Genomic DNA, 17,026 nt, shown 5'->3' on the forward strand with positions numbered 1-17,026 from the left:
CAACAGTTATAACTGGACATGGAACAACAGACTGGTTCCAAATAGGAAAAGGAGTACATCAAGGCTGTATATTGTCACTCTGCTTATTTAACTGATATGCAGAGTACCTCATGAGAAATGCTGGACTGGAAGAAACACAAGCTGGAATCAAGATTGCCGGGAGAAATATCAATAACCTCAGATATTCAGATGACACCACTCTTATGGCAGAAAGTGAAGAGGAACTCAAAAGCCTCTTGGTGAAAGTGAAAGTGGAGAGTGAAAAAGTTGGCTTAAAGCTCAACATTCAGAAAACGAAGATCACGGCATCCGGTCCCACCACTTCATGGGAAATAGATGGGGAAACAGTGGAAACAGTGTCAGACTTTATTTTCCTAGGCTCCAAAATCACTGCAGATGGTGACTGCAGCCATGAAATTAAAAGACGCTTACTCCTTGAAAGGAAAGTTATGTCCAACCTAGATAGCATATTCAAAAGCAGAGACATCACTTTGCCAACAAAGGTCCGTCTAGTCGAGGCTATGGTTTTTCCTGTGGTCATGTATGGATGTGAGAGTTGGACTGTGAAGAAGGCTGAGCGCCGAAGAATTGATGCCTTTGAACTGTGGTTATGGAGAAGACTCTTGAGAGTCCCTTGGACTGCAAGGAGATCCAACCAGTCCATTCTGAAGGAGATCAGCCCTGGGATTTCTTTGGAAGGAATGATGCTAAAGCTGAAACTCCAGTACTTTGGCCACCTGATGGGGAGAGTTGACTCATTGGAAAAGACTCTGATGCTGGGAGGGATTGGGGACAGGAGGAGAAGGGGACAATAGAGGATGAGATGGCTGGATGGCATCACTGACTCGATGGACATGAGTCTGAGTGAACTCTGGGAGTTGGTGATGGAGAGGGAGGCCTGGCATGCTGCGATTCATGGGGTCGCCAAGAGTCGGACACGACTGAGTGACTCAACTGAACTGAACTGAAAACACTATTTGCATTTATAAGTATCATCTGTGTCTTCTATACATAAACCCAGAGTGCCAAAGACATAAGAATGTCTTGCACTACTCCCAACTTTGGAATGCTGATCACATCAGTTTTTCCCCTTGATATGCCCCTAGCAACTCATTTTACTATCCTATCATTCCTCCAGTTCTTATTCCGACATTATCTCTCTATGAAGTCTTCTGTAACCACCCAAAGTATATTGCTACCTCTTCTAATCTCTCCTTGTGTATCATTTATGGGATTCATATAACACATTACAGACAACTTTGAAGTAAGTGTCCAAGCATACTCCCCCTAAGAAATTCTCAAAAACTGTGTCCTTTTATGTCATCAAGTTACTATTCCTTATAGTATGTGTGTTAGTCGCTCAGTCATGTCTGACTCTTTGAGACCTCATGGACTATAGCCCACCAGGCTCCTCTGTCCATGGAATTATCCAGGCAAGAGTACTAGAGTGGGTAGCCTTTCCCTTCTCCAGGGGATCTTCCAAACCCAGGGATCAAACCCAGGTATCCTGCATTGCAGGCAGATTCTTCACTGTCTGAGCTGCCAGGGAAGCCCCATTCCTTATAGTGTAAATACTAATTATCATAATATAGTATAATTTTTAATAGTATAAATGCTGATTGTTTCAATACTGTTACAGTGTCTATTTCCATTAGTCTAGTCACATACATGTGTGAAAAATTAAAAAATTTAAAGATAAATTACCATTTCCACAGATAAAATTAGCAAAAATAGACAATGGAACAACAACAATATCAGTCAGTTTAACATAGTATGTGGTTGGGGAAAATTTGGAAAAACACTTTGGCAATAGTACTCTGGGCTTTAAAACCTGATGCCTAAAAATTCAAGCTTAAAATGGCATCTGTCCAGCATCCATTGGATCTCTTTTCTAAATTGCTATCAAAGTAACAACCAAGACAAAATAAATAAATACACATTCATCCACATAAAGAAAATTAGGACCAACAATCAATCAAATTTCATAATATGGAAAAGAATTAGACTGACAGCAAGGCTGATACAAGTGAATAAAGCAATTTCAGTTAATTATATTGACTAGTTATTAATGTACTATGCTATACCAAAAGAGATTACATATGCTATCCCATTACCCTTGTACCAAGAGTATAAGCCTATATAAAAATGCATAGGGAGAAAGAACCTGTCTTTCCCCAACTGGTTCCTCTTCGATTTAGGAATGTAAGATCTACAGTAAATGGAAAATTATGCAACTGCCCAATTATTTTATGAGTATTCTTAATAACGCTGTCCAAGTCCTAGAAGTTCCTTTCTTTGCACGTAGACAAATCGCCATTTCCAGAATAAACTTGGGAAGAAAAGTGGGGATATGGACAAGCCTATGAATGAGATATATCTTTAGATGTGTACAGCAGTCTTCTCAAAATAGAGCAAGCAAAGGTACCCAAAGACATCAGGTAGAACTGCATATATTTGGTCTGGTTTTTTTCCCAGTAACTTGATCTGTGTTGTACCCTTTGGGTACCTGAACATTGGTAGATTATGAAATCTCTTAAAGGAGATGTCTTCTGAGTGCCTTAGAGACAAAGATGTGCTTACATAAATCGAATATCCTTTAAAAAACAGAAAATGAGAAAATTTGACTTCTAATATTTTCAATGTGCTAAAAAAATATACTCAAAGAATCTAACTCAAAAAGATTCTAAAAATTCACATTTGCATAACTTAGGTACAATTTGGCAAACAAAATTAGTACAGTATTTCTGGTTTAATAGAGATAGCTTTGTATTCTGACATAATATGAAATAATGTAATATAAATATAGATTTTTATTTTCTATGGGTATGTTCTTCCTAAACTAATTGAATAAGCTAGCATAAATTGGATTAAATACTTAAGATTACTAAACATATAAGTTTGTGTTAAATAAAATTGAATGATTATTCAATTTAAATTTATTTATTTAAATAATTTTGTGTTTTCAGTATGTCATCTTGAATAATCTCCAAGATTCTGTAAAGTAAGCTGATGATCCCTTGTTTGTTGCTTCTTCCTTTTCTTTGAGATGCTTGTCCCTCATTAATCAAATTTCTCCCTATTGTATTAACTTGAACTAAATTATCTCTTTAAATTTCCAGTGCATTTGGTCCTTCACAATATCAACTTAAAAGTGCTTGATATATAAGCTCATCAAAATCAATAAATTCACCTTCAACCTTTTTGTTTCTGAGGGAGCTAATCACTGTGTATCTCCTTTAAAACAATTTGACTTTTTCTGCCCAGATCATGATAAATGTAGACTATTATGCTCTTAAGTGATATATATCTTCCTCTATAAAAATAATCAGTTCCTTCTAATGAATAGTGAATTTGACACCAGAATAGATCTCTCAACTAAGCATCTTATTAAGGTAATCCTTTCAGTTATTTTTATTCAAGCTCTAAAATACTTTCTCATTCTGAACAACTTGGAATTTATCACTTGGACTATGATGCTTATTTATTTCTTTCTACCCAAAATTTGGATCCACCAAACTTGAATGCAAGATCAGTTATATTATTTTAGCATATTTATTAACACAACAAATTCTGAATGAGATAATTTCTTCAGCTTTGGAGAAGGCTGGGTAGATTAGCACCAGAGACAAAGCCAGAAGTTCCTCTCAAGCCTGTAGACTAATATTTTTATTGCATAATTTATCTGAACCTTGGGCTTCCCTAATGGTTCAGCTGGTAAAGAATCTGCCTGCAATGTGGGAGACCTGGGTTCGATCCCTGGGTTGGGAAGATCCCCTGGAGCAGGGAATGGCTACCCACTCCAGTATTCTGGCCTGGAGAATTCTATGGGCTGTATAGTCCATGGGGTCACAAAGAGTCAGACACAACTGAGCAACTTTCACTTTCACCATCTGAACCTTCTGGACTGAATTAACAAAGGGAACCTGCAATATTGCTCCTCTTAAATTAGTTCATATAATGAGGTGACACTTTTACCTATGCTGTGTGTATATCAGGGTTTTTGTAATGCTTCGGTGGGTTAATCATATGAGAACGCACTATAGCCCAATTTTCGAGAAACAACACAATGTTAATTCAACAATTAACCATAGTCTTACTCTTATCATACAATAATTCATGATACAAATTCTGGAATACAAAAATCATCTAAGCTCAGTTCCTATCTTGAGTTTTGTATTATCCAGCTTCTATTTCTGCCAGTGCCTTTTCTTTCTGTTTAATATGTTGAAATTTTTCTCAAAGTCAGCTTAAGATCCACCTCAAATTATATCTTCTCCATGAAACAGTCACTAAATGAGTAGAAGGTATGTTCCCTTTTGTTTATGTGCATCTTTTGACTCAATAGACATTTTCATGGTGTATTTACACATATAATTATTTTCCTCAGAATTTTATAAGTATTGGTGAATTTCCATTGAAAAATATGTTTTAAGAGAGAGCCATGTTGGTGGCTCATATGGTAAAGAATCTGCCTGCAATGCAGGAGACCTGGGTTTGATCCTAGGGTCAGGAAGATCTCCTGGAGAAGAAATGGCTACCCACTCCAGTATTCTTGCCTAATGAATTCCATGGACAGAGGAGCCTATTGGGGTACAGTCCATGGGATCACAAAGAATCGGACATGACTGAGCAACAAACACACACATGTTGAATCAATCTGTTCATAACCACATGTTTATTACAGACAGGAAAAAATATTCAATCTTCACAAGTTTTAAACTTTTATTTTTGATAACATATAACTTTGGCCACCTCATGCAAAGAGTTGACTCATTGGAAAAGACTCTAATGCTGCGAGGGATTGGGGGCAGAAGGAGAAGGGGACGACAGAGGATGAGATGGCTGGATGGCATCACTGACTTGATGGACGTGAGTCTGGGTGAACTCCGGGAGTTGGTGATGGACAGGGAGGCCTGGTGTGCTGCGATTCATGGGGTCGCAAAGAGTCGGACACGACTGAGCGACTGAACTGAACTAAACTAAAAAACAAAACAAAAGGCATCTGAAAATGGTAGTCATTTGCCCCACAACTTCCTTCCAAATATTCCCTTTCCTCAATAATTACTTCCAACCCTTTCCACCAATTTTAATATTTACTTTCATATATTTAAATGTACGATACTTAGCTCCACGTTCATAAATAATTATATTTTAGTGTTTTTATAAATTACAATATTCAGATTTAAAGGAGCTGTATGACTTGAATAAAACTTGCATCTGTCCTGTTTGCAGTCCTTTAAGACAAATGAAAGCACATAAAGCAGAAAGAGATTTTTTGGTTACATTTATCATCTTTGTCCTTGCACACTCTTACTTAGATGGGTAAGGCCCCAGCCCCATTTTTACTAATATTGTGGAGAAAAAAAATTTTTTTTTTATTTCAATGTCTTATCTGGAAGCTGTCATTGGCCAATGTCCACTAGCTAAAATCTCCCTTCTATGGTGGAGTCATCCTAGACTTGAATCAGTATGTAGCCCCAGTATGGAGTTGCATCCTTGGGGTGGTAGTGAATAATGCTTTGGGACAGCAAGAAGACGGAAGACAGTCCAAACAAGGAAGAAGCAATTACTGAAAGCCTCCCTCTGGAATTATTTCCAGAAGGGAGAGTCAGGAATATTTTAGCCCATTCTCTAGTTACTGAATGTATTCTTCATTAATTGGTGAGAATATATTCTCCTTGTTAAGAATATATTCTCTTTGTTAAGACCTGCTTCTTTTTGTCCTTTCAGATAACATAGGAGACTGTAAAACTCGCATCCATGTCTAAAGAAGTGGCAAACACCCACCAATACATTTGTAATACCCTAATTTACTTATTCCTAATTTTCTTTCACCTTCATTTAATTTTTACCTTACTTGGCTTTCCTCAACTAACTTTAAAGTGGTTATTTCTCTGGAACCTAGTATCCTGATTGCCCAGAGAAAGAACACTTATCTGAACTCCAGATCCCAAAGTAACTACAACCTAATCACTCACAATTGCTGCTGCTGCTGCTAAGTTGCTTCAGTCATATCCAACTCTGTGCGACTCCATAAACCGCAGCCCACAAGGCTCAGCTGTCCCTGGGATTCTCCAGGCAAGAATACTGGAGTGGGTTGCCATTTCCTTCTCCAATGCATGAAAGTGAAAAGTGAAAATGAAGTCGCTCAGTCATGTCTGACTCTTAGCAACTCCATAGACTACAGCCTACCAGGCTCCTCCATCCATGGAATTTTCCAGGCAAGAGTACTGGAGTGGGTTGCCATTGCCTCCTCCATCACAATTGCTAAGTAACCTGAATAGGCCAATCTCTGTCTAGAATTAAAGGAATGGATAGTGTGTGAAAGTTGGATATTATCCCAGAACTATGACACAGAACTTGTTTTTCTGTCCCCAATTCAGTGATGTTGGGATTTGTTCATTCTGCTTATGAATAAGAATATTTAAAGAGCTTATGCAAAAATTAGCCCAAGCAACTAAAATAATTCTTAATACTAGAAGGAAGATTTGAAAGAAAATCTCATGGAGAAATAAGATGAGTTGTGTTTTCAAACTCTCGGAGAATAACTTTGAATAAAGTCAGAGTAGAAAAGTACTTAAATGATAAATGAGAAAGAAATTTATTGAAATTTTATAAACAGTATGAATTAGAGAAATCACTACTAAGAATCTTGGACACATATCTTGTTCACTATATTAAAAAATATTCAGATCAGATCAGATCAGATCAGTCTCTCAGTCGTGTCTGACTCTTTGCGACCCTATGAATCACAGCACGCCAGGCCTCCCTCTCCATCACCAACTCCCGGAGTTCACTCAGACTCACGTCCATCGAGTCAGTGATGCCATTCAGCCATCCCATCCTCTGTCGTCCCCTTCTCCTCCTGCCCCCAATCCTTCCCAGCATCAGAGTCTTTTCCAGTGAGTCAACTCTTCACATGAGGTGGCCAAAGTACTGGAGTTTCAGCTTTAGCATCATTCCTTCCAAAGAAATCCCAGGGCTGATCTCCTTCAGAATGGACTGGTTGGATCTCCTTGCAGTCCAAGGGACTCTCAAGAGTCTTCTCCAACACCACAGTTCAAAGGCATCAATTATTCAGCCCTCAGCCTTCTTCACAGTCCAACTCTCACATCCATACATGACCACAGGAAAACCATAGCCTTGACTAGACAGGCCTTTGTTGGCAAAGTAATGTCTCTGCTTTGGAATATGCTATCTAGATAGGTCATAACTTTCCTTCCAAAGAGTAAGCGTCTTTTAATTTCATGGCTGTAGTCACCATCTGCAGTGATTTTGGAGCCCAGAAAAATAAAGTCTGACACTGTTTCCTCTGTCTCCCCATCTTTTTCCCATGAAGTAATGGGACCAGATGCCATGATCTTCGTTTTCTGAATGTTGAGCTTTAAGCCAACTTTTTCACTCTCCTCTTTCACTTTCATCAAGAGGCTTTTGAGTTCCTCTTCACTTTCTGCCATAAGGGTGGTGTCATCTGCATATCTGAAGTTATTGATATTTCTCCCGGCAATCTTGATTCCAGCTTGTGTTTCTTCCAGTCCAGCGTTTCTCATGATGTACTCAGCATATAAGTTAAATAAACAGGGTGACAGTATACAGCCTTGATGAACTCCTTTTCCTACTTGGAACCAGTCTGTTGTTCCATGTCCAGTTCTAACTGTTGCTTCCTGACCTGCATACACATTTCTCAAGAGGCAGATCAGGTGGTCTGGTATTCCCATCTCTTTCAGAATTTTCCACAGTTTATTGTGATCCACACAGTCAAAGGCTTTGGCATAGTCAATAAAGCAGAAATAAATGTTTTTCTGGAACTCTCTTGCTTTTTCCATGATCCAGCGGATGTTGGCAATTTGATCTCTGGTTCCTCTGCCTCTTCTAAAACCAGCTTGAACATCAGGAAGTTCACGGTTCACATATTACTGAAGCCTGGCTTGGAGAATTTTGAGCATTACTTTACTAGCGTGGGAGATGAGTGCAATTGTGCAGTGGTTTGAGCATTCTTTGGCATTGCCTTTCTTTGGGATTAGAATGAAAACTGACCTTTTCCAGTCCTGTGGCCACTGCTGAGATTCCAAATTTGCTGGCATATTGAGTGCAGCACTTTCACAGCAACATCTTTCAGGATGTGGAATAGCTTAACTGGAATTCCATCACCTCCACTAGCCTTGTTCATAGTGATGCTTTCTAAGGCCCCCTTGACTTCCCATTCCAGGATGTCTGGCTCTAGGTCAGTGATCACAGCATCGTGATTATCTGGGTCATGAAGATCTTTTTGTACAGTTCTTCTGTGTATTCTTGCCATCTCTTCTTAATATATTCTGCTTCTGTTAGGTCCATACCATTTCTGTCCTTTATCGAGACCATCTGCATGAAATGTTCCTTTGGTATCTCTGATTTTCTTGAAGAGATCTCTAGTCTTTCCCACTCTGTTGTTTTCTTCTATTTCTTTGCATTGATGGCTGAAGAAGGCTTTCTTATCTCTTCTTGCTATTCTTTGGAACTCTGCATTCAGATGCTTATATCTTTCCGTTTCTCCTTTGCTTTTCGCTTCTCTTCTTTTCACAGCTATTTGTAAGGCCTCCTCAGACAGCCATTTTGCTTTTTTGCATTTCTTTTCCATGGGGCTGGTCTTGATCCCTGTCTCCTGTACAATGTCACGAACCTCATTCCATAGTTCATCAGGCACTCTATCAGATCTAGGCCCTTAAATCTATTTCTCACTTCCACTGTATAATCATAAGGGATTTGATTTAGGTCATACCTGAATGGTCTAGTGGTTTTCCCTACTTTCTTCAATTTCAGTCTGAATTTGGCAATAAGGAGTTCATGGTCTGAGCCACAGTCAGCTCCTGGTCTTGTTTTTGCTGATGAGCTCTATACGAGCTTCTCCATCTTTGGCTGTAAAGAATATAATCAACCTGATTTCAGTGTTGACCATCTGGTGATGTCCATGTATAGAGTCTTCTCTTGTGTTGTTGGAAGAGGGTGTTTGTTATGACCACTGCATTTCTTGGCAAAACTCTATTAGTCTTTGCCCTGCTTCATTCCGTATTCCAAGGCCAAATTTGCCTGTTACTCCAGGTGTTTCTTGACTTCCTACTTTTGCATTCCATTCCCCTATAATGAAAAGGACATTTTTGGGGGGTGTTAGTTCTAAAAGGTCTTGCAGATCTTCATAGAACTGTTCAACTTCAGCTTCTTCAGCATTACTGGTTGGGGCATAGACTTGGATTATTGTGATATTGAATGGTTTGCCTTGGAAACGAGCAAAGATCATTCTATCATAAATTTTAGTTTGTTCTTAAGAAGTTTGCCAAACAAGGCAAAAACTGTTTGCCACTGTTTTTAGTATTAAATAAATTAATAGGAAGGCCAGGTACTAGGAGAGTCAAAAATCAAAATTATTTATTTTTAGGAGCCCTGAAATTCTAAACACATTCTACCTGTCAAGGAGGATATTGAGCATCATGTCTCTGCTTAAAAAAAAAAAAAAAAAGGTAATAGCAGGAAAATGTAATTGATGCATGGTGGGGAGTGGTGATATATGTGTGTTGAGTGATTAAATGAAAAAGAATAAGGTGTATATGCACAGCAGGAAATATAGAGGATTGTTTGTAGCAGCATGATTCACAGTAGTGCAAATCTGGATATGATGTTGCATGTATCAGTGGGTGAGTGGATCAATGAAACTGTGAAGAGATACACAATGAAATACATAGCATTTAAAACAAATGAACTATAAAGCTACATAGTATCACAAATCTTAGAAAATTGTAATGATAAAAAATTTTTCAGATTATTACATATGGCATACTATACTATAAACATGAAACACTAAAAAAAATGTATTTTCAGACATTTTTATAAGTTTAATAAAGCTATACAAAAGTAGAAAGTGAGGAATTTATGAACAAGGGATTCAAAATTATAGTTAACCCAGATAGGGCACTTACTTTGGGGAAGATGAGAGGTGTGACTGTATGGTTACCTGTAGGTTATTGTCAAGATTCTAGATTTTGTGTATGGAGGTAGGTCTTTGGATTGTTATTGCATTATTAAAAATAACTGATTAGCTGACTAAAGAAATGAAAATGATCTATGCATGAACCAATGATAGGAGTGTGTGATAAAGAAAGAAATGGAGAGAGCCCAATTCTGTGTGAGATCTAGTTGAGAAATGGGGGAGATGGTTTCAGGGTATAACTTTATCAACACTCCTCCTGTGAGATCTTCCTAGCACAGCAAGCTTTTCTTTGACTAATGTTATGAAGCAAAAGCACTAGACAGTTTGTCTTGCTGTCAGGTGAATAATTTGCACCATTATTTTTCTACAAAGAGACCAGAAAACCAGAGGATTCAGTAGCTTAATGATATCTCCTTCTGGGCTTCCCAGGTGGTGCTAGTGGTAAAGAACCTGCCTGCCAATGCAGGACACATAAGAGACTGGTTCAATCCTTGGGTCCAGAAGATCCCCTGGAGAAGGGCATGGTAGTCCACTCTAGTATTCTTGCCTGGAGAATCCCATGGACAGAGGAGCCTGGCAGGCTACAGTCCATATGGTTGCACAGACTCAGACACAACTGAAGTGACTTAGCGTACATGCATCTCCTTCTAGAGTGTTTTCAAAAGGGTCCCAATTGCTTGGATTTTTATGGAATTGAATCTGTAGAGGGTTTATAGCATAGAGATTTCCTTCAGGATAACTTTCTCATCATGTAGATTTAAAGGATTATTAATTCAATAACTTTCTCATTTATAGACTGAAAATTCACTAATACCTCAGCCAGTACGAGATTTATTCTTCCAGGGAATGGGAACAATGATTAGAGCACCATTGTCCAATGAGTCATGAGCTATGTGTGGCTGTCAAGCACTAATCTGAATTAGAATGCACAGTAAATTTAAAATGTAGACCTGATTACACAATGTGAAGAAAAGAATGTAAACTACTTCATTAATAATTTTTATTATCAACAACATATTGAGTATCAATATTTTATGCATATTGGGTTAAGCAAAATATATTATTAAAGTTAGTCTCACCAATTCTTTTTTGTGTGTGTCTACTAGAAAATTTAAAATTTCATCTGAAGTTCCCGTTCTATTTTTAATGGAAATTACTCATCTAGAAATATCAATATTTTCCAGTTACTACTGAGCCTTCTTTAATTATTTGCATTCTATTCCATAGAGTAAGAAAACAAGGAAAATGGGAGGATTTTGCTCCCAAATTCTGAGTTGCCAAAGCAACTGTTTCATGTAAGAAAGTGAAAATCATTACTAAAGGGCTGTTTTTAGGGACAGAGACTATTTGGTGAGTGAAATTGATCACTCCAGAGAGAATAAAGGGCCTTAATGGAACAAGCTAGGAGAAAATTCTTCACCCATCTTTCATGGCTTGGGACAAAGATAATCCCTAATGCTATTTCAATCTGAAATGAAGTAAAATGTGAAAAAATAATAGAAACATATACAGACACAACAGTAAATTAAATTAAAGATATTCTAATCTGATGGTTAAGTGGATGATAGATTAAGGAGTACATTAATAATGCTATTAGTGATACTAGTAAGAATAAGGAAAAAAATCCAATCCATTGTGTATTCTAAATCACTAAAAGTAAATTGATGAATGAACTGGGCATGTGAAGTGACAAAAAATTAACTTTTTTAAATGAAAGAATTGCAAAAGATCAAACTCTGTGTTGTCTGTTTTGATCTCTCCAGTTCTAATTGTACTGATTTGATTTTTCCCTCTTTGTTTCTTGATAAGTCTGGCTAATGGTTTGTCAATTTTATTTATCCTCTCAAAGAACCAGTTTTTGGTTTTGTGGATTTTTGCCATGGTCTCTTTTGTTTCTTTTGCATTTATTTCTGCCCTAATTTTTAAGATTTCTTTCCTTCTACTAACCCTGGGGTTCTTCATTTCTTCCTTTTCAAGTTTCTTTCAGTGTAGAGTTAGGTTATTTATTTGACTTTTTTCTTGTTTCTTGAAGTATGCCTGTATTGCTATGAACCTTTCCCTTAACACTGCTTTTACAGTGTCCCATAGGTTTTGGGTTGTTGTGTTTTCATTTTCATTCATTTCTATGCATATTTTGATTTCTTTTTTGATTTCTTCTGTGATTTATTGGTTATTCAGCAGTGTGTTGTTCAGCTCCCATATGTTGGAATTTTTAATAGTTTTTCTCCTATAATTGACATCTAATCTTACTGCATTGTGGTCAGAAAACACGCTTGGAATGATTTCAATTTTTTTTTTTTTTTTAATTTACCAAGGCTAGATTTATGGCCCAGGATGTGGTCTATCCATGTGTGCTTGAGAAAAAGGTGAAATTCATTGTTTTGGGATGAAATGTCCTATAGATATCAATTAGGTCTAACTGGTCTATTGTATCATTTAAAGTTTGTGTTTCCTTGTTAATTTTCTGTTTAATTGATCTATCCATAGGAGTGAGTGGGGTATTAAAGTCTCCCACTATTATTGTGTTATTGTTAATTTCCCCTTTAACACTTGTTAGCATTTGTCTTACATATTGTGGTGCTCCTAGGTTGGATGCATATATATTTATGATTGTTATATCTTCTTCTTGGATTGTTCCTTTGATCATTATGTAGTGTCCATCTTTGTCTCTTTTCACAGCCTTTGTTTTAAAGTCTATTTATCTGATATGAGTATTGCTACTCCTGCTTTCTTTTGGTCTCTATTTGCATGGAATATCTTTTTCCAGCCCTTCACTTTCAGTCTGTATGTGTCCCTTGTCTCGAGGTGGGTCTCTTGTAGACAACATATATAGGGGTCTTGTTTTGGATCCAATCAGCCAGTCTTTGTCTTTTTGTTGGGGCATTCAACCCATTTACATTTAAGGTAATTATCTATAAGTATGATCCCGTTGCCATTTACTTCATTATTTTAGGTTCAAGTATATACATTCTTTCTGTGTTTCCTGTCTAGAGAAGATCATTTTATCAGCAACTATATGCATATAAAATGGACAACTTGGAAGAAATGGACAAATTCTTAGAAAAGTACAACTTTCCAAAGTTGAACCAGGAAGAAATAGAAAATCTTAACAGATCCATCACAAGCATGGAAATTGAAACTTAAATCAGAAATCTTCCAACAAACAAAAGCCCAGAATCAGACGGTTTCACAGCTGAATTCTATCAAAAATTTAGAGAACTAACGCCTATCCTACTCAAACTCTTCCAGAAAATTGCAGAGGAAGGTAAACTTCCAAACTCATTCTATGAGGCCACCATCACCCTAATACCAAAACCTGACAAAGATGCCACAAAAAAAGAAAACTACAGGCCAATATCACTGATGAACATAGATGCAAAAATCCTTAACAAAATTCTAGCAATCAGAATCCAACAACACATTAAAAAGATCATACACCATGACCAAGTGGGCTGTATCCCAGGGATGCAAGGATTCTTCAATATCTAGAAATCAATTAATGTAATACACCACATTAACAAATTGAAAAATAAAAACCATATGATTATCTCAATAGATGCAGAGAAAACCTTTGACAAAATTCAACATCCATTTATGATAAAAACCCTCCAAAAAGTAGGAATAGAAGGAACATACCTCAACATAATAAAAGCTATATATGACAAACCCTCAGCAAACATTATCCTCAATGGTGAAAAATTGAAAGCATTTCCCCTAAAGTCAGGAACAAGACAAGGGTGCCCACTCTCACCACTACTATTCAAATAGTTTTGGAAGTTTTGGCCACAGCAATCAGAGCAGAAAAAGAAATAAAAGGAATCCAGGCTGGAAAAGAAGAAGTAAAACTCTCACTGTTTGAAGATGACATATCCTCTACATAGAAAACCCTAAAGACTCCACCAGAAAATTACTAGAGCTAATCAATGAATGTAGTAAAGTTGCAAGATATAAAATCAACACACAGAAATCCCTTGCATTCTTATACACTAACAATGAGAAAACAGAAAGAGAAATTAAGGAAACAATTCCATTCACCATTGCAACAAAAATAATAAAATACTTAGGAATATATCTACCTGAAGAAACAAAAGACCTATATATAGGACACTATAAAACACTGGTGAAAGAAATCAAAGAGGACACAAATAGATGGAGAAATATACCATGGTCATGGATTGGAAGAATCAATATAGTGAAAATGAGTATACTACCCAAAGCAATCTATAGATTCAATGCAATCCCTATCAAGCTACCAATGGTATTTTTCAGAGAACTAGAACAAATAATTTCACAATTTGTATGGAAATACAAAAACCTCGAATAGCCAAAGCAATCTTGAGAAAGAAGAATGGAACTGGAGGAATCAACCTGTCTGACTTCAGTCTCTATTACAAAGCCACAATCATCAAGATAGTACAGTATTGGCACAAGACAGAAATATAGATCAATGGAACAAAATAGAAAGCCCAGAGATAAATCCACGCACATATGGACACCTTATCTTTGACAAAGGAAGCAAGAATATACAATGGAGAAAAGATAATCTCTTTAACAAGTAGTGCTGGGAAAACTGGTCAACCACTTGTAAAAGAAGAAACTGGAACACTTTCTAACACCATACACAAAAATAAACTCAAAATGGATTAAAAATCCAAACATAAGACCAGAAACTATTACACTCCTAGAGAAGAATACAGGCAAAACACTCTCCGACATAAACCACAGCAGGATCCTCTATGACCCACCTCCCAGAATATTGGATATAAAAGCAAAAATAAACACATAAGACCTAATTAAAATTAAATGCTTCTGCACAACAAAGGAAACTATAAGTAAGACGAAAAGACAGCCTTCAGAATGGGAGAAAATAATAGCAAACAAAGCAATGGACAATGAATTAATCTCAAAAATATACAAGCAACTCCTTCAGCTCAATTGAAAAAGAAAAATGAAAGACCCAATCAAAAAGTGGACCAAAGACCTAAACAGACATTTCTCCAAAGAAGATATACAGATGGCTAACAAACACATGAAAAGATGCTCAACATCACTCATTATCAGAGAAATGCAAATCAAAACTACAATGAGATACCATTTCACGCCAGTCAGAATGGCTGCTATCCAAAAGTCTACAAGCAATAAATGCTGGAGAAAAGGGAACCCCCTTACACTGTTGGTGGGAATGCAAACTAGTACAGCCACTATGGAGAACAGTGTGGAGATTCCTTAAAAAACTGGAAATAGAACTGCCATACGACCCAGCAATCCCACTGCTGGGCAGACACACCAAGGAAACCAGAATTGAAAGAGACACGTGTACCCCATTGTTCATCGCAGTACTGTTTATAATAGCCAGGACATGGAAGCAACCTAGATGTCCATCAGCAGACGAATGGATAAGAAAGCTGTGGTACATATACACAATGGAATGTTACTCAGCCATTAAAAAGAATACATTTGAATCAGTTCTAATGAAGTGGATGAAACTGGAGCCTATTATACAGAGTGAAGTAAGCCAGAAAGAAAAACAACAATACAGTACACTAATGCATATATATGGAATTTAGAAAGATGGTAACGATAACCCTGTATGTGAGACAGCAAAAGAGACACTGATGTATAGAGCACTCTTTTGGACTCTGTGGGAGAGGGCAAGGACAGGATGATATGGGAGAATGGCTTTGAAATGTGTAAATTATCATATGTGAAACGAATCACCAGTCCAGGTTTGATGCATGATACAGGGTGCTCAGGGCTGGTGCACTGGGATGACCCAGAGGGATGGGATGGGGAAGGAGGTGGGAGGGGGTTCAGGATGGAGAACACATGTACACCCATGGCAGATTCAAGTGAATGTATGGCGAAACCAATACAATATTGTAAAGTAAAATTAATAAATAAATGAACAGAAAATAAAAAGATCAAACTCTAACTCTGGGATTTCCATCAGAAGCTGCTACTGGGAGAATCTAGTTTAGAAAACTCTTAGAAATTGGGCTTCCCTGGTGGGGCTCAGTGGTAAAGAATCTGCTTGCCAATGCAGGAGACAACAGTCTGATCCCTGGATTGGGAAGATCCCCTGGAGGAAGAAATGGTAACCCACTCCAGTATTCTTGCCTGGACAATCCCATAGACAGGGAGGGAGCCTGGCAGGCTACAGTCCATGGGGTTGCAAAGAATCAAACATGACTTAGCAACTGAGCATGTACACATTAACTCCAAACTGCTGTGTACACACACAAACATACACACAGTTCAGTTCAGTCACTCAGTTGTGTCCAAGTCTTTGCGACCCCATGAACCACAGCATGCCAGGCCTACTTGTCCATCACCAACTCCCAGAGTCCATCCAAACCCATATCCATTGTGTCGGTGGTACCATCCAACCATCTCATCCTCTGTCGTCCCCTTCTCCTCCTGCCCTCAGTCTTTCCCAGCATCAGGGTCTTTTCAAATGAGTTAGCTCTTTGCATGAGGTGGCCAAAGTATTGGAATTTCAGCTTCAACATCAGTCCCTCCAATCAACACCCAGGACTGATCTCCTTTAGAATTGACTGGTTTGATCTCCATGCAGTCCAAGGGACTCTCAAGAGTCTTCTCCAACACCACAGTTCAAAAGCATCAATTCTTTGGTGCTCAGCTTTCTTTATAATCCAACTCTCATATCCATACATGACTACTGGAAAAACCATAGCCTTGAATAGATGGACTTTTGTTGGCAAAGTAGTGTCTCTGCTTTTTAATATGCTGTCTACAAATACATGCAATTTTTAGGCAAGATGGAAGTCTCCTAGTTAGGAAAAGTTAGATCAAAAAATAACATCCTCAGAGTATTAGGTCTTTACAAATCCTTCTACTTAAGCTGTTAGTGGTTTTCTATTACTTAAAAATGTAATACCATATTCAGCCTGGAACTTTTCATCTTCCATTAAACTTACTTCTTCAGCATTTACTTTTTCTCACATTTTGACAAGAAACCCAACCGCTTGCCAATCTGAACCTGGTTCAAACAAACTTGACCTCCCTACCCTTAGGGTTGTTCAGTCCCCCTCACACCACTCCGGG

Source organism: Bos javanicus, chromosome 17 (assembly GCF_032452875.1).
Source record: "Bos javanicus breed banteng chromosome 17, ARS-OSU_banteng_1.0, whole genome shotgun sequence".
Classification (NCBI taxonomy): domain Eukaryota; kingdom Metazoa; phylum Chordata; class Mammalia; order Artiodactyla; family Bovidae; genus Bos; species Bos javanicus.